Source organism: Pogona vitticeps, chromosome 9 (assembly GCF_051106095.1).
Source record: "Pogona vitticeps strain Pit_001003342236 chromosome 9, PviZW2.1, whole genome shotgun sequence".
Taxonomy (NCBI): domain Eukaryota; kingdom Metazoa; phylum Chordata; class Lepidosauria; order Squamata; family Agamidae; genus Pogona; species Pogona vitticeps.
This window is the reverse complement of record NC_135791.1, coordinates 13,518,649-13,543,994: the sequence shown is the minus strand read 5'-3', so window position 1 is coordinate 13,543,994 and position 25,346 is coordinate 13,518,649. Positions and strand designations below refer to the sequence as shown.

The 25,346-nt window shown below is 42.3% G+C and overlaps 1 protein-coding gene across 4 annotated transcripts in view; it reads right to left on the bottom strand.

Moving 5' to 3' along the window:
• Positions 1-25,346, bottom strand: part of HIVEP3 (HIVEP zinc finger 3) — a 340,969-nt gene that overhangs the window by 51,680 nt on the left and 263,943 nt on the right. The gene's annotated exons all lie outside the window — the stretch shown is intronic.

Genomic DNA, 25,346 nt, shown 5'->3' with positions numbered 1-25,346 from the left:
GAACGGATTAATTGCATTTCAATGAATTCCTATGGGGAATGGTGCTTCGACTTACGACCATTTCGAGTTACATCCATCTTCTGGAACAGATTATGGTTATAAGTCAAGGCACCACTGTAAGAAGCGACAAGTTGGTCACTTCCTGTTTCTAAGAAAGGCTAATTCTGGGTTAAATGAAACCTGAAGGCAAAACTAGATTTAAAATATTTAATCCCTTGTAGATTTTATGATGAAAGGGGCCGTGGGGATGGGTGACCACACACTGGGGGCTGAGAGACTGAGAGAAGAGCCTTAAAAATCAGGCATACAAGGGAAAATCGCAGAAACTGACTCCTTTTTTAATCAGTTAACAATTTCTCACTCATACACAAATCAATTGTCAGGGCTATTTTTCAACAAGGGTGAATGGTATGAGCAGAAGAGGGTATCCTACAGGACCATCTTGACTGCTGCCACTGATGCTGGCAACATTCAGGCTGCCCTTTGCTATGTAAAGCTTAGCATCCTTTTTCCTGCAGGCACAATCTTGTGCAGCAATAGTGGACCATTTCCTGGCTTTCTGAAGTGTGGGTACAGAAGCATAATATCCCACATTCATAAAATGGAATTTTATTTTAAGGAAATCAATAAAACCTAGTTCCAGCAGCTCAAGGAGGCTCAACTTCATGGAAGCTATGACTGAGGAGGGTGTCCATGGGTAAGGATAGAAGTAATCACAAAATGTAAATCACAAACAGGATCCTGGCCAAAAACAGTTATGGCATGTAATAGTTAAATCAAGGTTCAGAAGGTTAACATGGAGGTAACTGCTGTCATGCACGTATGGAGATCTGCCCTTCCTGAGGATCACTAGATGCACTGGCATTAAGCAGGGAGAGGTGGGAGAGGAGCAAATTCCTTGTTTTTACTCAAGCCCATCTCATGCAATTTGCCACTGTCACCAAACTAGAAAAAAATCCAAAAGGAGAGGAGGGTATTTGGTGGTTAGTGCGGAGTGCTGATTGCTATGTTAAGGTAAGCTTGGGATTTTTCTAAAACTCAGAATTTGTTCTTCTGACTTATGGTGATTGAACTGAGTGTTCAAGTCATGCGAGATGTTCAAGGAGTGGTTTACCAGTGCCACTCCACAGTGGTGTTCCATGGCTGAGGTCTCCTGAGTCTTACACCACACAACCTTTCCCAGGGGAAAAATAGGATTTTTAAAATAGCCTTACAAAACTGGCCAACAAGACAATAAAAATTCCTTCCTAAGGCTGGCTTGAGAGAGAGCTGCAAATATCTATTTAGCTACACTGGGGTTACTATTCCTCCATCTCTTTTTGTTTTCTTTTTCTCCTCTTGAAATGCCAGTCTTCTTTAATATTTACATAGCAGGCAGATATAATATGGCCTTCCTTGCACTGGGAATAGTTGCAATTGTTGAATTTGACCAGGATATATGGGACCAGTGTATTTGGGAAGAATTTAATTTAATTAATGAAAACTCACAAATATATAAGTACAGTTTCCAAATCCTGCAAGGTACTTGTTGCCCTCTATTCAGCACTGGTTAGGCCTCATCCTAAGTATTGTGTCCAGGTCTGGATACTACACTTCAAGAAGGATGCTAACAAATTGGAACAAGGAAGGCGACAAGGATGATCAGGGGGCTGCAAACCAAGCCTTATGAGGAAAGCCTGAAAGAACTGGGCATGTTTAGCCTTGAGAAAAGAAGACAGAGGGGTGATATGATAACACTTTTCAAATACTTGAAAGGCTGTCATTCAGAGGAGGGGCAAGATTTGTTTCCAGCCATCCCAGAGTGCAGGACACTCAACAATGGGCTCAAGTTACGGGGAGCCATATTTCTATTGAGTATCAGGAAAAACCTCCTGTTAGCAGTAAAGCAGTAGAACCAATTACCTCGAGAATTGGTGAGTGCTCCAGCATTAGAGGCATTCAAGAGAAAATTAGACAACCACCTGGCAGATCTGCTTTGATTTGTATTCCGGCATTGAGCAGGGGGTTGGACGATGGCCGTTTAAGCCCCTTCCAAATTCACTATTCTATGGTTCTATGAATTCCATACTGAAGTAGGAAAAGGTCAAAATCCAGTTGATGGATGATATCTACTGACTTAACTATTTAAGTGGTAAATCAACATGATTCTCTTTCATTCAGTTTAGCCAGCAAGCAGATTTAGGCCTTAAGACCTTAGGTCTTAGCAAAATTCTGAAAATGAGAGAATTTGAACTGACAGATTTCTTTGTCCCAGAACTGCAAATGGAGGGTAAATCAGAGCATGGCAGTAAAGGATTAGACTTCATAACAGTAGAATTACAATTAGCAGTATCTCCCAACTAACATGACCAGCCACAGAAGTATTCTGGGAGTGATGGTCCATAAAAGTAACTTTTCTGGGCTTTGATAGCTCAGTGAAGAGCAGAGGTACACTATTTGCATAATCATAGGGTCAAGTAACAGTCCGGGCTCCTTTTCCTCACTCTGCTCTTTTGCATTTGCTAAGAGGAGACAGAAAGACCCTCACATTGCTCAAAAGGGATTTGCTTTGACGGTGCCATCTGTAGTCTCGCCAGAAGTCATACAACTGTAGACACAGTCCATCAACCGGATCCGTGGTTCCAGATGTGATCCTTCATGTTAACGGCTTTCAGCAGCTCAAGAGACAAAGGCTCAGAGCATTGGGGGAGGGAGGAGGCTACAGAGAGTCAACCAACAGCTATTGCTTCTGACGCATTACATAAGCCCATCTTCTAGTTTTGCTAGGAAGAAAGAAATGGCTGTCACCATATGGCCATAAATGTGAAGATATTTGGAAATTGTCCTTATGATTCAGGGTGAGCAATGTTACATAATTTCACCAAAAATAACAACCCAGTAACTCAGCAGCTATGGTCTGTTCTCTCCCCTCCTCCACCCCACATCTTTCAGCCCTTTACATAATATAATGAGCAAGGGTATGGAAAAAAGAGAGAGGGAAATCCTTGAATCTGGCCAATGGATTCCTCCCCTCCCCGTTCTCTCCAATGGGACTGCATGTGAGGTCATATCAACCTGGAACTTCTGCACCGTTCCTCACTTCCATCTCCCTTACTCCTCCCCTTCTTTAACTCTCTGCCTCATGTCAGGGTGTGTGTGGGGGGCACTTCCCAAGAAACTGTGCAGGAATGCTCATACAGACCAACAGCTCCTCTCAGTTTCTATGAGCAATACCAGGGTAAGGGTAAGAAGAATATCTTAGCCAAGGAGGTCTTCAGAACCAAAAACATCTCTTTATTTTTTCTGGTGCTTGGAATGGAAAAGGAAGAGAGTATGTCTCTATAGTCCAAGAGCAGAATGGTGTAAAATGAATGGAACACAAGGCAGTTCTATTCTAGCCATGAAAAAAAAAAAGCCCTTCTCTACACACAAGGTTTTCAAAGAAGGGGCAGATGCTCACTCCTTGATCTGCTGGCTGACTCCTTGGGCACTCTTATAAACTTCAGCCTCCACAAAGGGTTTCAAGTGGAACAGGACACAAGGCATGCAGGCCTACTCACTTCCTAGTCTGAACAAACTGTAGGCTCTTGTTATTTACCAGTTGTGCATACAATGGTTTATGTAATCCATGGTTTGCCCTCAAACTAAAACAGAAACCATGGTTTGAAAAAAAAAAACTGTTACGGAATGCTGTTTATATCACAGCCAGAGAACCATTGCTAAGACAAGATTTTCAGATTTCTTGGATTTCAAATTCCATATTTTTCCATTCTAGGAGTTCTACCTGACAGACAGATATCTAATGGACAGTTAAATGTGGCTCACCTAGGGGAAAAAAGGCCTCAGCTGGAAGGCTTTGACACTTAGCTCCACCAAGCTTCCTGTTTTTGCTGCAGTTCTAGCTGGTAGCTTTCTTTCTGAACAGGAAGCTAGGCAGAGTTAGGCCTAGCTAAGTCTTAAAGGTTCAAACTGAGACCTTTTTGCCCATGAGAGCCACATTTGGTTGCCTGTAAGGAGTCTGTCAGTCAGGACTCCCAGAATGGGAGGTGAAGTCCAAGAAATCCAAAAATCCCATAATCACTACTACATTGATGAGCTCTGATAATGCAATGTCAGAAGCATTGAGGGAGGGGAAAGAACACTAGCAGGCAGCTGGCAGTTGTCACAGGCAGTAGCAAGAAAGAAGTACAAAGAAGAGGAAACTGTCAGGCAGTGGTAAGCAACCCTATAAAAGCGTCTTCAAAAGTTTATACACATACTGTACCTCCATTAGCTCATGAATTTGAAACAGAACTACCCATAGATGTGTCCAGTTGGAAAAGGCATTTACACGAACCCTTAAAAATTGTGTATTCAGATTAGAAGCAACTCTTAAAAGCTGAAAACAATCTCTTGGCTCACACTAGAGATGGATGTGAAATCAATGCAGCTGAACCTGATATGAGAAGCATAACAGTTTGGCTCCTTGCAACCCTGAAAACCACATAATTTCCATCATTACATTGTTTGCTTAGCTAAGAATGTCAAGAAATTTATAAACCTTGAAAAACCACTAATTTTGCACCCTAATAGAAAACATCTGCAAGTGATCTCTCTGCTTTGGATGGACATCTAGTGCTTTGTGAACCAAGTAAAATAAAACATTAACCAATCCATGGTACAAAAACGCAAAAAGGAAGAAAGAGAGACCTGGCACATGAACAAACACCTATTATTACGGATCACAGAGTAGTGGTCAGTATTCAACATTTCTTTTTAAAAAGACTCAATCATTTCCAACCATTTAATTCTAGTGATAGAAGTTATCTCAGGATTTAATTGCAAAATATCCTTTGTATGTGTGCATTGAACCAGAGCCCTCAAGTACAGATTTAAAGGAAGAGGATCACTATCCAGCTTGCAGTCTATCTCCAGTTTATGTATAGAGCTCAATAAATTGTTGCTCATTACCAAATAATCAATGGTGCTCATCCTATCTCCTGACCAATATGTGATCTCACCTGGGATATCTCCTGGGCATTTCCATTTAATATATGTAACTTTAGTTGATGACCCATCTGAGCTAGCTGGAGCCCTGCATAATTACTGTACTAATATTATCTTTATGGCATCGAACAGAGCATATGACACACACAGCTCTGTCCTTCTGGAGTGTGGAAAGGCCACAGGGTTCAGGCTGAGCATTCTGGAAATTGACACAACTGCCCACAAGCATCTGCCATATTAAGCATTTGCTTCACTCTGTCTATTGGTAGGGCTGGACCTTGAAAGACAGGAGGGAAGGGAAGGACTAAACACAAGAAGACTTCTCTTGGAAATAGACTTAAGATCCCTCTAACACATCAACTTACAGTAGATCCTCGACCTACGGAATTAATCTGTATTCGAACGGTGTCCGTAGGTCGAAAAGTCTGTAGGTCGAATATGCATTTCCCAGGGGAGGGCTTTCCCCGGCAGTACAGTGGGGTCTTGACTTGAGAACTTAATCCGTATTGGAAGGCGGTTCTCAAGTCAAAAAGTTCGCAGGTCAAATCTGCATTTCCCATAGGAATGCATTGAAAACCATTTGATCCGTATCTGCTCTTTTCCGTCCATAGAAACTAATGGGAAGCTGCTATTCTGCCTTCGACCACTAGAGGGGGATATTTTGTTTCTTTTTTTCTTAGGTCAAGAAAGGTTCAGGGAAGGCAGGGAAAATACAGTCCAGGCAGTACAGGACCAGGCAGTCCGAAGACTGTCTCCCAATCCACTCTCTAAACGCTGGGAGGAGTGAGGAAGCAGACAGGCACCCTTTTCACTGGCCAACAGTTAACTGAAAGTTCAAATTTTGCACTTTCCCTGCCTCCCACGTGGTTTTTTTTCAGTTCTTAACTCAAATCTAAGTATGTAAGTCAAGTCAATATTTTCCTATGAGAGCGGTTCTTAAGTCAAAATGTTCTTAACTCGAGCCGTTCTTAAGTCAAGACCCCACTGTAGTCCACCCTGGGGAAACTTGCATCGGCGGGAGCAGGGGACCTCCGCAGGCCTTCCCCGCCGTCATGGGAGGCCTCTCAGAAGTCCCCACCCGCTGCCAATCATGCTTCGGAGGCTCAATCGGCGGTGGTGGGGACCTGCAAAAGGCCTCCCATGGTGGCCGGGAAGGCCTGCGAAGGTCCCCCTTGACGCTGTCATGAGTGCAGCCAAGATCTGGAACCTGAAGGGTTAACTGTAGCTGAGGAGAATGCTGAGCAATTAGAAATACAAACACCTGAATCGCCTCCAGATTCTCCTCCCCCAGTAGACAGGCTGAGGGCCAGGCTTTGGGGAAGACTTATGACAAAAAGGTCAGAGGATCGCTTGAAGGCTGCCCACAGAAACATCGATCAACTAGCCCTGAGTTCTGACAGGATGAAAAGGCTTCCAGCAGTTCAAGGGGCTGTTTCACTAGTTGCTTGGAAGCAACAAGTCAAACCTCTAGCTTGCATCCACGCTCCTGACAACCTTGAACCTTGTTCTCCGGACCCTTGGCTTTGGACTCTGACCCTGGACTACGTTGTGTGAGTTGGCTTTGGTATTTGGATATCAGCTCTGCATTCCCTGAATTCCTGACATAGGACTGGTTTATTGGACTCTGCTGTTGTAACCCCAGGAACATGACAGCTGCCGATTGAGCCTCCGAAGCACGATCAGTGGCAAGGGGGACCTCCGCCTTCCCTACCGCCATGGGAGGCCTCTTGGAGGTCCACCCGCCACTGATCGTGCTTCGGAGGCTCAATCAGTGGCGGGAGAGACCTCCAAGATGCCTCCCATGGCAGCGGAGAAGCCCTGGAAGGCACCTGGAGGCACAGCGGCCTACGGACTGGAAGGGGGAGGCGGGGAAAGCACCAAATTTGAATTTGGCGCTTCCCCCGCCTCCCCCTTCCGGTCTGTAGGTCGATTCTCCGGCCGCAAGTCGATTGGGAATCTTGTGGCCAGAGACGTCCGTACCTCGAAAAGAACACATGTCGAGCCGTGCGTACGTCGAGGGTCCATTGTATTTTATACTGTGGCCAGTTATGTGCCTTCAGAAGCTGACATCAACAGCTAAAAGACATCCCATGGCATACATAAGGATGCAAAGACCAAACTACAGGTTACAATGCAGATGCATCTTCATTGATTTAAAAAATTTTGTATGCAGATTAGGACATCAATGATATCATCCATTATTACCATCACCATCCCTTTTTAAATTAACATTTCATTAATTTTTTAATATAACTACATTCAGTTCATGCTTGTTAAACATCGTGTTACATGGGTTTCTTATAATTATTTGTTTTTGCATCCTAGTGTCTTAGTTGTCTCTTCAAAATCTATACATTTTTAAGCATTTGAACCGATCCTATGTATATTTTAGTGTACAATATTGGCTGCTATCATAATATTGCTCTCATAGTATACAATGTTCTCAAAATCCTCTAGTAAAATACCTAATAAAACCAATTCTAGTTTCAAATGTACATAATTTTGAGACAATTTAACCAACCTACTTTGTATTTTATACTAATAATAACTAAATAGATTCCTAACGCATACTAAATGTTATCTAAAGCATTTTATATAGATTTTCTTTATATAATTGTTTGGCCATTTCTATCTCCACATTTTCTGTTATGTCTATATCAATATCATATCTAATATATGTTAATTAAGTAATACTTGTTTTACCTCACCTTAAGAACCACCATGTTATGCCTTTCCCCTGATTAGTCATCTCTTATTTCAGTTTAATTCCCTTTTCTAATATATAAGATATGCCCCCTTACAATTCCAGAAGTTAGGTGTATACATGCTTTCAACAGTGAGGGCCACCTTAATATTTTTTTCCTTTACATCACTCTAAGTAACTCCTTCTCTTGTTTGTCTTCTCCCAATTCTTATTCCCATCTCTCTGAAAATTATGCCGTCTCTTGTATCATCTGAGATCATTGTATGCACTTGGTCTATCTCCAATAGATCTTCCAGGCTATTTTTAATTAAACCTGCTGGTTCTTTCCCTTTATCTTCCCTTAGCACACCTAGGACTCCCCTCGTCTCCAGGGTTAGAATTAGATCTCCTAAATTTTCTCCTCTGATTTCCTCCAACCCCTTCTTTGGTTGGCATACATCATCCACCAACCTCACATTTCCTTGTTCATTATTCCTTGTCTCCTGTTGAATATAGTCCTTCCTTGACTGCTCATTGAATAATCTCGTCTCTTTGTTGTGGGATCTCACTATTTCTAAAATTGCTTGAAGGGTAGCTTTTGTTTCATCCCAAAATTTTCCTTGTTGTAGCATCATGTCCCAATATGTCAAATAATTGTATTCCAAGTGAAAGATGTCCAGTTGCTTAAAGTAATCAGTCCAGTTCCATCAATAATTGGTTCAATAAGTCCATTTTAATAGATTGATCATCTTTAGATACATTTCAGTCCAGTCTCAGATGTAAAGTGACAGTCCAGTTCACTCGATGTTTGTATTCATGGCCTGATGTCTTTTGCAATCCAGACCCAGAAGTGGTCCATTCCAATATTAATTCTATCCAGGCCTGTGTTCCAGTCAGTTTCAGAACCCAGAATATATCCAAATGTTTTTATTGCTTCACATAGGTCCACATTAGCCAAATATTCCAAGATATTTGTTCAGAGCTCAGCAAAGTACATTTTAAAAATTCCACTTTGGCAGGACTAGACTTTCCAGGGTTAATTTGTCTATGCTTCAGTCAATTCTCAGGGGAAAAAAGGGAAATCACAACAAATTTTTGAAAGATCTGAATTATGACAGCTGACAGAACTTGGAAATGTACTTTTGAAAAATAAGTATTTATACTTATACATCCAAGACCCCATAATGAAATTTGTTGCTGTTACATGCACAAATCTAAATCTAATCAGTAGTTCCTACTAAATGACACCAACTGAAGCAGTTACGAAATTGCTGTATTTTTGGATCTACCAACTAGATTCATACCATAATTTTATAAATTATTTTCTTAGCTTTCTATTTCTCAGAAGCAATTAGTTATTTTTAATTACTTAAAAAACTGCTTGTAGCAGCATGTAGCACAACATGATTCAGTACCTGAATCCTCCACCATTCACTGAAACCATAGCCTGTAACTACAAAAGTTTTGTTCCAAAAGGAGCAAAGCTACCCTTGTGAAGTGATATAACATTTCTTCCAAGTAGTCTACCTATATACTAGTGGTCTACCTACAGTATATACTCGCTAATGAGGTAAGAACAGATGGGAATGAGGCACACTTGGACTCACAAGTTACACCCCTCCTCCACCTTCCGTGTGCCTAGGAGTAAGAGTCAAGGCACTTCTCTGCAAATTTTTCACTAATCATAGTTGGTGAGTTGATTGGGCCAGGAACTGCAGTTAATTCCATTTCAGTAACTATGGTTCAACACTGACTAGTATGAAACTAAATATACATAATCTTCTCACAATGCATATTTCTTAGAACTTTTTCTCGAAATACTGTACTATTCTCATGAATTCAACAAGAATTTCTCTGGGGAGTATGTTATTCCTGGTTTATGCTGTGTTAATGCATGCTGTATCTATATTTTGCTGTACTTCTTCTGGTCTCATCTCCATAAGTGAAGCTAAAAAGTTAGTTACCAATTGCACTGTGTCTTCAGCTGTTTGTTCTGGAAGATTTTGGAATCTAAGTATGAGGTTGGCTTTCTCCATTTGTAACTTTATCAGGTTGATTTCATCTTGTTTTCTTTCATATTGCATCGCTACCAGCTCTGAATTAATAGTCTCCATTTTTTTCTGGGTTTTTTTTAGGTTATTTGTATTTTGGATATTTCTTTTTTATTTTTTATAATTTGGTGTTTGATATCAGTCATTTGCAACTCTAAATTTTTAATTCGTGCAGATAGCTGAGCCATTCCTCCTTGTATCTGCTGTTAGTTAGTTAGTTAGTTAGGCATCCTTCAGTCTCGAAAGACTATGGTATCGTGCTCTGTATGGAGGACTTGGAGCAGCGTCTAGTGTGGCTGAGGAGGCCGATTCGAGAATGACAGTCTCTTCCACACTGATGACAAATCCAATTTGTCCCCTGTCCAGCTCCCTGGTTTTGCTGCTTTTGTGACTTCCTCTTTGCCTCAGCCTGCTGGGCAAGGGTCTCTTCAAATTGGGAGAGGCCGTGATGCAATGCCTGCCTCCAGGCTGAACGCTCAGATGTCAGGGTTTCCCATCTGTTGAGGTCCATTCCTAAGGCCTTCAGATCTCGCTTGCAGATATCCTTGTATCGCAGCTGTGGTCTCCCTCTGGGGCGGTTTCCCTGCACTAATTCTCCATACAGGAGATCCTTTGGAATCCGACCATCAGCCATTCTCACGACGTGCCCAAGCCAACGTAGACGTCGCTGTTTCAGTAATGTGTTCATGCTGAAAATTCCAGCTCGTTCTAGGACTACTCTGTTTGGAACTTTGTCCTGCCAGGTGATACCAAAAATCCGTCGGAGACAACGCATATGGAAGGTGTTTAGCTTCCTCTCCTGCCGTGCACAAATGGTCCAGGACTCACTACAGTACAGGAGTGTGCTTAGGACACAGGCTCTATAGACCTGGATCTTCGTATGTGTAGTCAGCTTCTTATTGAGCCATACTCTCTTTGTGAGTCTAGAGAACATGGTAGCTGCTTTGCCAATGCGTTTGTCCAGCTCAACATCCAGAGACAGGGTGTCAGAGATGGTTGAGCCAAGGTACACAAAGTCATGAACAACCTCCAATTCTTGTGTGGAGATGGTAATAGAAGGAGGTGAGTCCACACCCTGGCCCATGACTTGTGTTTTCTTCAGGCTGATTGTTAGTCCAAAGTCTTGGCAGGCCTTGCTGAATCGATTTATGAGTTGTTGGAGGTCTTCAGCAGAGTGGGCAACAATGGCTGCATCATCTGCGAAGAGGAAGTCCCGCATGCATTTCAGTTGGACTTTGGTCTTCGCTCTCAATCTAGAGAGATTAAAGAGCTTTCCGTCTGATCTAGTCCGGAGATAGACACCCTCGGTTGCAGTTCCAAAGGCATGCTTCAGCATGACAGCAAAAAAGATCCCAAAAAGTGTTGGTGCAAGGACACAGCCCTGTTTCACTCCGCTTCGGATGTCAAAGGGGTCTGATGCTGAGCCGTCAAAAACTACAGTGCCTTTCATTCCCTCATGGAAGGATCTGATGATGTTAAGGAGACGGGGTGGACATCCAATCTTGGGAAGTATTTTAAAAAGGCCATCCCTGCTAACCAAGTCAAATGCTTTTGTAAGGTCTATGAAGGCCACTAAGAGTGGCTGTTGTTGTTCCCTGCATTTCTCCTGCAGCTGTCGGAGGGAGAATACCATGTCAGTGGTGGATCTATTAGCTCGGAATCCACACTGTGATTCTGGATAGACTCTGTCTGCAAGAACCTGGAGCCTCTTCAGCACAACACGGGCAAGCAGCTTCCCTACAACGCTAAGAAGAGAGATGCCACGGTAGTTATTGCAGTCACCCCTGTCGCCTTTGTTCTTGTACAATGTGACGATGTTTGCGTCCTTCATGTCCTGTGGGACTCCACCTTCCCTCCAGCAGAGACAAAAGACTTCATACAGTTCAGTGGTGATGATCTCCTTACAGCACTTCAGCACTTCAGCAGGGATGTTATCCTTTCCAGGTGCCTTGCCGGAGGCAAGGGAATCCAAGGCCGCTTTTATTTCTGCTAAGGTTGGTTCACTGTCCAGCTCTTCCAGGACAGGCAGGCACTCAATGTTATTTAATGCTTCTTCGGTTACTACATTCTCTCTGGAATATAGCTCGGAGTAGTGTTGTACCCAGCGTTCCATCTGCTGTGCTCGGTCCTGGATGGGCACACCTGTAGCAGACTTCAAGGGAGCAGATTTCCTCTGCATTGGACCTAAGGCCTGCTTGATACCATCATACATTCCTTTGATGTTACCTGTGTCCGCTGCTATCTGTATCTGGGAGCAGAGCTGGAGCCAATAATCATTGGAGCATCTCCTGGCAGCCTGTTGGACTTGGCTACGAGCAGCTCGAAGAGCTTGCAAGTTGTACTCGCTAGGACAGGTTTTGTATGCTGCTAGAGCTCTTCTCTTATCCTCGATGGCTGGCATTAGCTCCTCTGAATGGGCTTCGAACCAGTCAGCCATCTTTTGGGTCTTCTTGCCAAAGGTGGACAAGGCGGTGTTATAGACAACGTTCTTGAAGTGTTCCCATCGTTTAGGTGCATTTACATTAGCCGGGCCTGGGAGGGCTTCCTCGAGTGCTTGGGCGAATTCCTTCACTTTTCTTTGATCACGAGTCTTGCTGATGTCAATACGTGGTCTTCCTTCCTTTTTCGTGTGATATACTCTCTTTGTTCGTAGTTTTACTCTACTACACACCAGGGAGTGATCAGTATCACAATCAGCACTCTGGTAACTGCGTGTGATCGTAATACTAGGGAGGCTAGAACGTCTAGTGAGGATCAGATCAAGCTGATGCCAATGCTTGGATCTTGGATGTCTCCAGGAAACTCTGTGTTGCAGCTTCGTATTAAAGAATGTGTTGCTGACACAGAGACCATAATAACAGCAAAACTCCAGCAAGCGTTGGCCATTTTCATTCATCTTTCCAATGCCAAAACGGCCTAGACAAGTGGGCCAAGAATTATGATCAGCACCAACTCTAGCGTTAAAGTCTCCAAGAATGAACAGTGCCTCTCTTTCAGGGACTTTTTGGATAGTAGCTGCCAGATCGTCATAGAATTTGTCTTTCACTTCTGGAGTGGATGACAGTGTTGGTGCATATGCACTAATGAGGGTTACTGGTCCTGCTGATGAGTGGAGCTGCAGAGGCAGGATTCTTTCACTCCCCACAGTAGGTGGAACAATGCATCTCAGGAGAGTATTTCTGACTGCAAAGCCAACACCATATTCCCTGGTCTCATTCGATGGTTTTCCCTGCCAGAAAAATGAGAAGTTTTTTTCTTTGACAGATCCCGAGTCTGGCAATCTTGTCTCTTGCAGGGCAACAATGTCCATCTGTAGTCTACTTAATTCCATGTCAATGACAGCTGTCTTGCGCATATCGTCTATTTCTTGGAGGTCGTCAGGAAAGCCATAGTCAGGAAAGCCAGGGGTCATTGTCCGTACATTCCAGGTGCCCAGCTTAAGGGCAGAAGTTTTCTTGTGATTGTTGCATGGTGCACGGTTATCGATCTGCTTGTCGGGTGTGACCCTAAACCCCACGCACCCCGTGAAGTTAACAGACCGTGGCGAGGTAGCACCTTACTGGCTGGGGGCTGCCCAGCTTAAGGCGGGCGGTATCTACCTAGTGAGGTGCAATGACCTCTCCCACCGTCAGAAGTAGCCCCTGGCGTCCTGCTCTACGCCAATTGAGCAGAGACTTATAACCGGTAACTGCTACTTCCCGTGTTGTTTCGACGCTGTATGCGAAGCTGGAGTGTCCTCTCCAGAGCACGAAGCCTGGGTAAAATAATATGGAGGACAGGCTGTTACCCAAGCAGCAAATCCCCCCCTCTCCACGTCGCTGAAGTAGTCCAGTGGAAAGGCAAGAGCCAGTACAACTGGTTCCAGTGACGTCGCAGGAGTTGGCAGAATGACACAAACTGCCTCCGGGACTCCAGCTCCGGATTTTGCCTCGAGGTTCTCTCCTGAAGCCCTTTCCATAAGTGGATATAGCCACAAGGCAGTGGAGGTTTAAATTCGGAGTTTTCCTTCTCCTAGATGGGCTGCCTTCCAGGGCTGACGAGCCCCAACTACCCGGCCTCCTCTCTAATAGTGCGGAAGTATGCAATGTTAGTTGGGTTTCCTATTTATCAAACTGGGGTAAAAATAGGATTTGAAAATTTCATACACCATTAGACATGCTCTCCTGCTCATCCTCCTTCAAAGCTGAAACTCTACCTTCCCACAGGTCATGCATATCTACCATGTTAAGATCAGAGACAGGATCGTAGATAGAATTAGAGTATTTGAAGAATTTCGCGCGCCTAACGGCGCGCGGTCCTGGGAGATCCCATTTTAAACCATGCATGGGGGGGGGAGAGAAAAGGAAAACATCTACCTGGCTTTGTTTTCTAGGCAAAACTTCCTGGTAAAATGAGTAGAAGCCCCTGGGGAATCCCATTTTAAACCATGTGTTGGGTCCTGGGAGATCCCATTTTAAACCATGCATGGGGGGGGAGAGAAAAGGAAAACATCTACCTGGCTTTGTTTTCTAGGCAAAACTTCCTGGTAAAATGGGTAGAAGCCCCTGGGGAATCCCATTTTAAACCATGTGTTGGGTCCTGGGAGATCCCATTTTAAACCATGCATGGGGGGGGGAGAGAAAAGGAAAACATCTACCTGGCTTTGTTTTCTAGGCAAAACTTCCTGGTAAAATGGGTAGAAGCCCCTGGGGAATCCCATTTTAAACCATGTGTTGGGTCCTGGGAGATCCCATTTTAAACCATGCATGGGGGGGGAGAGAAAAGGAAAACATCTACCTGGCTTTGTTTTCTAGGCAAAACTTCCTGGTAAAATGGGTAGAAGCCCCTGGGGAATCCCATTTTAAACCATGTGTTGGGTCCTGGGAGATCCCATTTTAAACCATGCATGGGGGGGGGAGAGAAAAGGAAAACATCTACCTGGCTTTGTTTTCTAGGCAAAACTTCCTGGTAAAATGGGTAGAAGCCCCTGGGGAATCCCATTTTAAACCATGTGTTGGGTCCTGGGAGATCCCATTTTAAACCATGCATGGGGGGGGGAGAGAAAAGGAAAACATCTACCTGGCTTTGTTTTCTAGGCAAAACTTCCTGGTAAAATGGGTAGAAGCCCCTGGGGAATCCCATTTTAAACCATGTGTTGGGTCCTGGGAGATCCCATTTTAAACCATGCATGGGGGGGGGAGAGAAAAGGAAAACATCTACCTGGCTTTGTTTTCTAGGCAAAACTTCCTGGTAAAATGGGTAGAAGCCCCTGGGGATCTGCTGTAATCCTGTGGATAACATATTTTGCATGTTTTGTTGCCAATCCTTAAGTGTCTCTTGCCCCAATAATTTCAAATTTTTGTTTCTGCACAGGTAAGCCTCTTGAGGCCTTTTCATTTCCTCCTTTTGCTGTCATCTTCCAATTTTATTTCATTTTTATGATTAATCTTCCATTTTTTTAAAAAAGATGCTGTCATGTTTCTTTCCCAGCAGGTGCTTCTTTCCCATCAGAAAATAGAATTCTATTTTCTATTTTCTATTTTCTGATTCTAGTTTCCTCCATCGGCATTGTAATTAGACAGTTAATGATTAAACTATTTGCCTTTGATTAAAACAGTTCATTCACCAAATAACTTTCTCTTCTCCTCCCTCTTTTTCTTTCTTCGCCTTTTCTCGTTCAAGGCTGACGGATGGAGGGGGGAGGCTCACTCTACCACGGCTCAAAGGCTTACAGGATTTAATCCGCTTTCATTAACTTGTTAAGCCCAGCTTTCTTCTGTGTTGTTGTTTTAGGTCCATGAAGGTTTCGTTATATAAAACACATATCTGACTTCCTTAGAGTCCTGGTTAGGATATTTTCCAAAATCCTTCTGTACTCCTCTGCTCTCTGCAAGGGGTGTTCTCAGCTCTTTGCCCAACATGGCTTCCACCTCGGTCTGTGCACTCAGAAAAACTTTTGCCAACTTCTCTCCCCTTTCTGTTGCCTCTGCTGCTTCAGATGGCACTTTTCCTAGCAGACTGTCCTTTTGCCCCTACATTGGGGCCCCCAAAACTTAGGGACCCCTGCCAGTTTCAGAAGCTCTCCCAAAACCCAACCAGTCTCACCATGATGAAACCTCACCTCTCAGTTCCAAATGTCTCCTATTTATATGACAGTCTGGGCTTCTGAAACTTCCTCCCCTATGAGGAACTTATTGTTCTAGATACTCAGCCTCCATTATACAGAACTGGAATTAGATAATCTATCAAACCTGCAAGCCTCGAATTGTAAAGTTCAGCTGGAGTTCATTGGCTACACTTCCATGCTAACTAAAGAATCTTTCTCAGTCCATGGTTCCATGGATTTTTGTCAACCTTGTTCCCTCCAAATAGATTGGATAACAATTTCAATCATTCCTAGCCAATACAGGCCAAGGCTTCTGGAGGGCACCAAGACTGCTTTAGAGGTCCATCCGGTTTTTTAAATTGAGATAAAAATAATAGGCGTCCTCACAGTCAATTGAGAACACACCTATAAGAACACTTGACATATTATTAGGGATGGGATTTTTGGAATTCATAAATATCCAGGCCCATAATTTTGTGGAAACAACCAAATTATGGGAGGTAAACGCACTCGTCTCACACTTAAGCTAGAAGAGCTTCTGAAAACATGCCATAACCATACTCCTTTATTTATCCCAGAAAGACTACATAAAACCATGCTAAAAGTAAATAAAATTTCAGTTTGATTCATTTCTTAGTAAGAATTTCTCAAAATACAATATTCATTGCATGCTGTCAAGCTGATTCCAGGTTATGGCAATACTTCTCAGGGTTTTCTAGGAACAGAGTACCCAGAAGTGGTTTCCCATTCTCTTCTGCTGGGGACTCTGGAACCATGCATCTTGCTCAAGACTACACAGGCTGGCTCATCTTCCAGGAGACAGACACAGTGGGAAAATGAATTTCCAGACACCTAACCAACTGAGCTATCTAGCCAGTTAAAATTTAAAAAAAAATCAATACTTGGTAAGAACAGAACTGGCTATTTTGCACATCCATGCAGAAGGATTTAGCTGATTAGCTCTTAAAAGTCTGGTTTTGAAACTTTGTGTATTCAGCAATACATTGAAATGGGGTTACCACCTGCCTCTTTTTTGACATCCATAACATAACGAACAGCTTCAAGCCTCTTCACGTGGAAGACAGTGAAGCCTTTTCATTAAAGATGGCTTAGAAACAGAGATGGGGACAGATATAAAAACGGATCATTTTTTCCGACAAATATAGCCAATTCATTAAATATCCCTCGGTCCATATTTGTGGGTTGCAGAGACCCCCACAAATATGAAGGGACAAATATTTACCCGTTTTTATTTGTACTTTGTATTAAACAAACAAAGAAATGAAAAAATCATTCTGCCTATGGACCACCAATCAGCCAATCAGCAGCAGAAAGGCAGCCACCACCCCACACAGCCACCCAATACCACGGTCTGCCAAACCCCCTTCCTTTCCCTACCTTAGTCCACCCCTACCCCCACCGACAGCCCCTTATCTTAATCGAAGCTGCTGAGGTCTCTTGACCTAGTCCAAGTCACGGAATGTAAAAAGGGAGACTGGCTGCCCTTTGCGAAGATGCCGGCTGTGGCTTCATTTAGGGTAGGGAAGCTGCAACTGCCATATTTGCAAAGGGCAGCCAGTTTTCCTTTGTATACTCCATGGCTGTGGAGGCCTAATGGAGACCTTGGCAGCAGCTATTAAGGTAAGGGGGTGTCGGTGGGAGTGGGGTGGGGGATCATGTAGGGAAAGGAAGGGGTGGGTGGGTAGGCTGTGGGGGTGACTGGCTGTGGGGGGTGGCGGCTGCCTATCAGCCTCCAATCAGCTGATTTGTGGCCAGTAGGCAGAACAGGCTTCTGTGCCCTGTGGTAAACTTTCCTGGGGGGGACCCAATTTGTGGGTGAATAACTAGGATGCTTGATATCCAATCTTCACCAAAGTTGGCAGATGTGTTGGGCAAAGAGATAGGAAGCTCTGTTGTGATTCTGGATTCTCTAAGTATCTGGGGGGAGCTTTTGTGGGGGTATCCTCTTTGTGACTATATAACACAAGAGCCCATGATCCAATGTTCGCCAAACATTCAGGCGTTGTAGAAAAGCGTCTGAGGAAACATCCCTGCAAATTTGGTGTCTCTAGGTGGTTGGGGTCCAGTTTTATAGCCATTTAAAGCAAAGATGGATCAATTCATCAATTCGTCAAAGAATATTTGTATATTCGTATCCATTGATCCAATAACCTTGACGGATCACGAATCGAAATGGATTACCTTTTTTTTCCCCCCCATCTCTACTTAGAAACTGTTCCATCCATTTTCTGTAAGAACTGACCAAAATTTGTACTTTCCTTCATCAGTTTCCCATTTTATTTTATGCATTCTTAAAAATAATGAATAAAAGGAAAAAGAAAAGTTGAGAGATTTCCCCCCATTTGTTTGCCCTCTATTATCACTCTTCTGACATCTTCTGTGATTACCTGTTGTCCCAGGTAATTCACTGTCAACATTACATTCAACCTTTAACCTCAGCCAAAGCCACTTCTTCTCTGACAATTGTGTAATTAAAGAAAAAGTTGTATGTCAGTATTATTTTGAAAAAAAGAAATAAAGATCTTATCATATTTAAGTGCAGTACCCATGAAAATTATCTAGGGTCATGTATCAATGAAATACTCAGTTGTATCAGCAGAAGTAGTAGCATCCAGATCAAGGCATGTAATAATACCACTCTATTCTTTTTTGGTCAATCGTCATTTGGAATACTATGTTCAGTTCTCAGCACCAGTTTAAGAAAGAGCTGGAATGTGTCAGAAGAGGGGTAACCAGGATCATCAAAGTTCTGGAAACGAAGGATTCAACCACAGATTCGAATTTCAGAAATGAGTAGATTTAGTCCAAACACAGGAAAAGTTTCTTGACAGTAAGAGCTGTTTAATAGTAGAATGGACTGCCACAGAGGGTGGTGAACTCTCCTTCATTGGAAAGGTTTTTTTTTTTAAAAAAAAAAGGTTAGGTGGCCAATCACAAGGGTGTTTTAGCACTGGATTTGCTGCTCCAACCAAGGTTGGACTCAAAAGTTTCTTGTGATCTCTTCCAGCTCTACAATGCTGTGATTTGATAATTCTATGATTAAGCATGGTAACTGCATCCAAGCCATCTCCTAAATTTCTTTCTTTCTTGATTCATCTAGGTCAGGTCTTTCACAACCATATGGCTTTAGGATTATGGTCTAAGACTTTGGACTTTAGAACAGTTTAGATTAAATGGTCCTGATCCAAACCAAGGATGATTAGGCCAAACTTTGCTTCTGCAAGAATCCTTCGCCTCTTCCCCACTCTTGTTTTTTTTAATCCCTTCATGTGCCACAACAAAAGACTTTCTGAGTCTGTCAAAACATAATTTCCTATTTAATCTGAACAGACAAACTGGTCAATCAAAAGACCAGGTTTGTAGACCTGACAGAGTTACTTTTTTTTGGATGTTGCATTCAATACATTAGAGACAAAAAAGAGAACCTTTTTCCAAACTCTGAAAATTAAACCAGTATCTCTAAATTTGTTTGAAATTCTATTTGTTTGTTTGTTTTTGTTTGTTTGTTTTTGTTTGTTTGTTTTTGTTTGTTTTTGTTTGTTTGGTTGGTTGGTTGGTTATTTATTTATTTATTTGCTAGGGAGAAGAGGGAGCAGGGAGGAACAGAACTCATTTTCACGGTGACATTGGACATAGAGAAGTAGTTTATATGTATTGTTTGATCTTGGTAAGAATCATGCATTTAAAAAAGCAGAGAACATCTTTTTGTAGCCCATAATTTAAAAGAAAAAAAAACACTGCAGGACCAATTTACATAATTGCCCATGAACCCTTAGCTCATACTCTCAAAGCCTGTGTAGTCTTCTATTGATTTGTGATGTTTACTCACTTAGATTATGGACAAACAGTATATTTTATAGCTGAAAAATAACAATAAGATTAAAAAACTAGATTCATGTGCTGTGTTTCTAATTTTACATAGCCTGCTCCAGGTTAAGCTATTTTTATTAGGAACAAAATGTTCCTTCTAATGAATTTAAAGACACAGGAAAGAGAGAGAAGTTTAATTGTGTCAGTTTTTCGAGCAGAAACCATATTTATAAAAATATGCAAGGTATCACAATGCCCTAGAATCTAGATAGAACACCAACAATAAACCTCTGCAAAGCAGTGCACACAACAACCCTTAACAATGAATCGAATACCAGTATTAGGGTTGTGCCCTGTATCCTATTTAGGTTCTTTTATGTACAAAGAGCAAGTAATTAAGAAATTGCACAGGGTTTACTATCAGACGGTTGGCACTACAGCAGGGAATTAACTAGTAACAAATATTTATTTGTTTCTTTTTCACAAAAACAAGGGCAAAACTATGTTACATTACAGATGTTTAATGTAATGTAGGATAAACTCAAATGCACAAAAACATCAAGAATCTTTACCAAGGGGGGGGGGGAGTTTGAAAAAGTTCATTCCTGTCAGGAAGAACACAATAAACAATGATTTATCACCACTGATTGATTAATTACAAATGTGTTACATGTGTTACATGTGTACTTTGTATTTCCTCTACTGTATAGTGCTCAGTGTGGCTTATAATCAGCATAAAAGAAATAAACACAAATTTAACTATAAAATAATTAAATGAAATGAAATGTGGCCTATGCCCCACAAGTAGATTCTACAAAATTATCAATAAATTAAACAATATTATATACCTGTTTTAAAAAAATGTGTCTTGATACACTTCCTAAAAGCAGCAAGAGTGGAAACTGATTGTAGGTCTAAAGGGAATGGATTCTACAATTTGAGGGCCACTGCGGAAGAAAGGCCTCTCCTGTGTGCCCATAAAATGGGCCTCTGCAGCTTTTGTAGAAGATGTTAAAATTTGGCGAGGTCCATAACAAGAGAAGTTCCTTCAACAGCCAGGCCTCAAGCCATTTAGGACTTTGAAGGTTAGAGCTGCCACCTTAAGTTAGCTGGCTTGAGGTTCACTTGGCCTTCTATCCCCCTGAGATTGGAGGGGGGGGGGAATGTGTAGCCTGCAAAATTAAATTATAAACTGCCCAGAGGGTGCTTTAAGTGATATGAGATGGTATACAAACAGCATGCTTTGCCTTTTGCTTCAGTGTGGCCCACAAAGTGACTGGCAACTGGCAGATGTCTTTCAGCAGTCAGGATCTTATCATTTTGCAATCCTGCACCGGTTCACAGCCCAGTTGCTGCACACTACACCAAATGATCAAGTGGGTACAGGAATGATAGTGAACAACTCCCTACAACAAGGAGGTGGCAGTGAGATCATTGTTGGAAACGTTGTCCTTAAAACTCCTCTGTGCTGGACAATTATCAGAATGTCTCCATTATTCCATTTTGGGTCAAAGGATTAAAATCTATGATGGCTTCTTAACTCCAAGGGTTCTTGGGTGGAATGGATTATCTAGATTGATTTTGGTCTGGCTTCAGGTCTGGTTGTGGTACAAAGACACTGTTGGTTGCTTTGGTGGACAATCTACACTGGGAAGTGGGCAAGGGTTGTGTGTCTCTGTTGTTTCTGCTGAACCCTTTGGTAGCTTTCAGTCCCATCAACCATGTTGTTCTTCCAGCCCACCTGTTTTATTTATTTATTTATTTATTGGACTTATATACCACCCCATAGCGCTACAAGCACTCTCCGGGCGGTTTACAATTTTTAATTATGCAGGCTACACATTGCCCCCCCCCCCAGCAAGCTGGGTACTCATTTTACCGACCTTGGAAGGATGGAAGGCTGAGTCAACCTTGAGCCGGCTACCTGGGATTTGAACCCCAGGTCGTGAGCACAGTTTTAGCTGCAGTACAGCGTTTTAACCACTGCGCCACGAGGCTCATTATGGTTTTATGGTTTTTATGGTGGTTCCAGTCTTTCTTAAGAGGGCTGAGCTCAGAAGGGGCTGCTAGAAGATGTTGTCCAGAGTTTGGTGGTTTGGTGCCACAAATATGCAGATGTTACCCAACTTTATTTCTCTTTTCCATCCAAATCTGAGGAAGCTGTCCCAGTTCTAAGCTGGTGTCTGGCATCAGTAATGGATTGGAAGAGAGTGAAAAAAAATTTAAACTTTAATTACACAAGACAAAAATGTTCCTGCTTTGTTAAAAGGCAGATGAGAGAATAGATATTCAACCTATTAAGAATAGAAGTGTCCACCTTCTGTGTATTTCTAAATTCAGCCCTGAGCCTGGACACCCTAATCTAGACAGAGGCCAGAAGTGCATTTGCACAATATAAACGATGACATAAACTGTGCTTATCGCTGAAGAAATCTGATCTAGACGCTGCAAAAGTTGCCTGGTTATATCCTGTTTGGATTCCTATAACACACTCTAAAGGGAGCGCCATTTGAAAGGCATTCAGAATCTCTGGTGGGTCTGACCTGCTGCAACCAGGCTGTTGATAGGAGCCAATTAGAGCAAGAACGGTATCTCTGCTAAAACAGTTTCACTGACTACCAGTATTTTCCCAAACAGAATTCAAAGACCTAATTATGACCAATAAAGCCTTATGCAGGTTGGATGCCAGCTATTTGAAAGCATTTATCTCTCCGTACGAACCTCTAAAGGTCTCGGGAGTCTCAGGAGAGGACTCACTCTTTTTCTCATCACCTTCATAGGACAGTCATTAAAAAGAGGGTTGAAACTAAAACAGCCAACATGAAAAGTCCATCGCAGGTTACAAGCCATGATACAAGCCATATAATCTCCAGGCTTAAAAGGAAGGTATTTCAAAATGCTAGATGCAGGGGAGGGGGATCAGGAGACAGGTAGTCAGATGTCTCGTGTGCTCCCAGAGGCATCTGGCGGGGCCACGGTGAGATACAGGAAGCTGCTCTAGATGGGCCCTTGGCCTGATCCAGCGGGGCTCTTCTTATGTTCTTGTGTTCTTATGACAAGGGACTGGACTTTCACAGTGGCTGCTTTCTGGCTTTGGAACTCTGTTCAGAGAGAGAAGCTAGGCTGCTTCCACCCTCGAATATCCTTTCTGGCGACAGGCCAAAAGATCATTATTTAAACAGGCCTTTGGCCACTACTTAGAACTGTTAAATGGCAGATATTGTTTTGCTGCTGCTGTTGTTTTTAAATGGTGCAAACTACTTTTAAACGTTTTAATCTGGTGATTTATTTAATACTGTTTTAATATTACAATTTATTGGATGAAATCCTGTTGTGTAAAATAAGCAAAGTTGTAAAATCTAGCCCATTCCTTGCCAGTAAGTGAAGAACCCTGCCATGATTCTTAGGCATGCACACACACGCACCAAGGCAGCATGTGTACATGCCAACCGAAAACTGTAGCAGCGGGTCTTTATTTACTAGGGACAAATGGACTGAAACTTATGACATTGCTTACATTATGCAACAGGATTTTGGCCATTGCTTTTTAGAAGAAACATCTTGAAAAGCATATCCTGTGAGCCATATTGAGTTCCTCAAGGGAGAAAGGCACAGCAGAAGTGAAATGAACATTGAAGACCTTTTGCAAGGCTAGCCCCATGTAGAGTGCATTGCAGTACTCAAAATATGGTGTAACTAAGGCATAGATTACTTCTACTAAGTCCGGTTGAATTAAAGAAGGTTGCAGATGATGCCCTAAGTGAAATTATGCAATGGCACTCAAAGTCACTGCTGCCACCTAGAAGTCTAAAGACAGAACAAGGAAATACCTAGATTATGAACCTGACCTTTTAAGGTGAGTGCAACCTCTTCTAGAACAGAGTAAATTCCAGTCCCCGAGCCTGATTTTTCTACTGACCAGTGCCACTTCCATCTTGTCAGGATTTTATTTCTAAATATTCACCCTCATTCCACCCATTATCAAGCTTAGATGGAGTCTAAGGGTCCTGGTTGCTCCTTCAGTGTTAGGCAACAAAGAGTGACAGAGTTAGGTATCATCTGCCTGTCAGTGCCACATCACACCAGAGTTTTGAACAACCTTTCCCAGAAGCTTTGTGTAAATTTTGAATAATATAGGGAATAAGGTAGAGCCCTCAGAAAAACCATATGCCCAAAGCCACAATGAGAAACAGTGCGCCCTCAACACTATCCCTATTACAGTTCAATTGCTTTCCTCCTTTACATTAAATAAGCAAAGACGGGCCAGTTTTACAGGACACATATTCTCATGAGGAATGATCTTGGATATATATATATATATATTAATTTCTCCAAGCTTTGACTTTCTCCAAGGTTGGAAAGAGTTTTAGCCAATGCTACTTACTGCCAGCATCAGAAGCACTGAAGGATGGGTTGGGTTATATATTTTGATATAAATTTTGTGCTTTTGCATTTCCTCAAAATATATACCAAAACTTAAGGTGACTGCCTTAGACAATCATTCACCAAGGATGATTCACCAAGGAAGCTACTCAGCATTCAAGTAACAGACATGTGCTAGTTGTGGTTTGGGGTTTAGAGTTTACATATACCTTGGATCTCCTTGGGGTAAGGGAGGAAATACAGATAAGCAACACACTCTTGTACCCATGACCATGAGAAATCTTCAGATCCAGGTATGACAATCAAGGACTGCAGATTTCCACAGCAGTCTTAAGTCACACCTTATTGTGTACTGAATTTCAGAAGAAGAGGCAAGAGTTTCGGGGTTACTGGTGAAATCCACAGCTTTTTGCACATCTATCTACTCAGAAAGAAAGTTCAATCAATCAGCTCAGGTTAATAAGAAATAGGAAGTGCTAATGTTTGTAGCTTTTCCATAAGCCCCCCATCTCCTCTGTTTACGTATCTCCATCTCCTCGAATTCTGTGTCTCTGTTTCCATAGATGTGTAGTGGAGCTTCAGGCTCAACTACACAGTCTTCCTAATTTAAGAAAACAAAGGTTATTGAGGAGTTTCTGAATCAGCCCAAATGCACATGTTATGGAATGTGGATGATTCAGTTATGTCCTATAGTAGGTATGATCTCAGAAGGATAACAGAGAAGGATTATTGCCTCTTCTAACAGCAGTGTTTAGGTGTGCCTGTATTAAGAGTGGTATGTCTGGATTTTTACTACTGTTCAATTAATCAAGGCCACTTTAAAAATTAATCAGAAGTATTTTAATTTGTGAAGCAAGATGTTTCATTGATTAAAGACCACAAACCTACCACGTGTACACATGCTCTCACACAGAGTATGATCAAATTCTGACCTAGCTGGACTGTGCACATCCACCAAAGGCTTAGCTCTGGGACTGCAGAGATACTTGTTCTGAAGGCTCAACAGTTCCAAGGGCTCTCCAGACCTCCGACATTACAACAATGCTCTCTCTCACACAGCCTTTTTAAAGAAACATCAAAACCAACAGCTTGCCTATTTCTTCAACACCAGCAACAATACAAATTGTACTTTGTTAAAAGGGCATGTTTGGGTGTTAAAATGGTAGGAATACTTGAATTAAAACATGCAGGGAGGCTGAGTCACTAGTATTTTTTTCCTTTTAGCTATACATTTGGATGAAATATGCTTGATTTTGATGTTGGAATTTGGGTGAAATTGACAGTGTTAGGGTGTATGAAATGACAGGTTACCCACCTGTAATTGTAGTTCTTCGAGTGGACCTCTGTG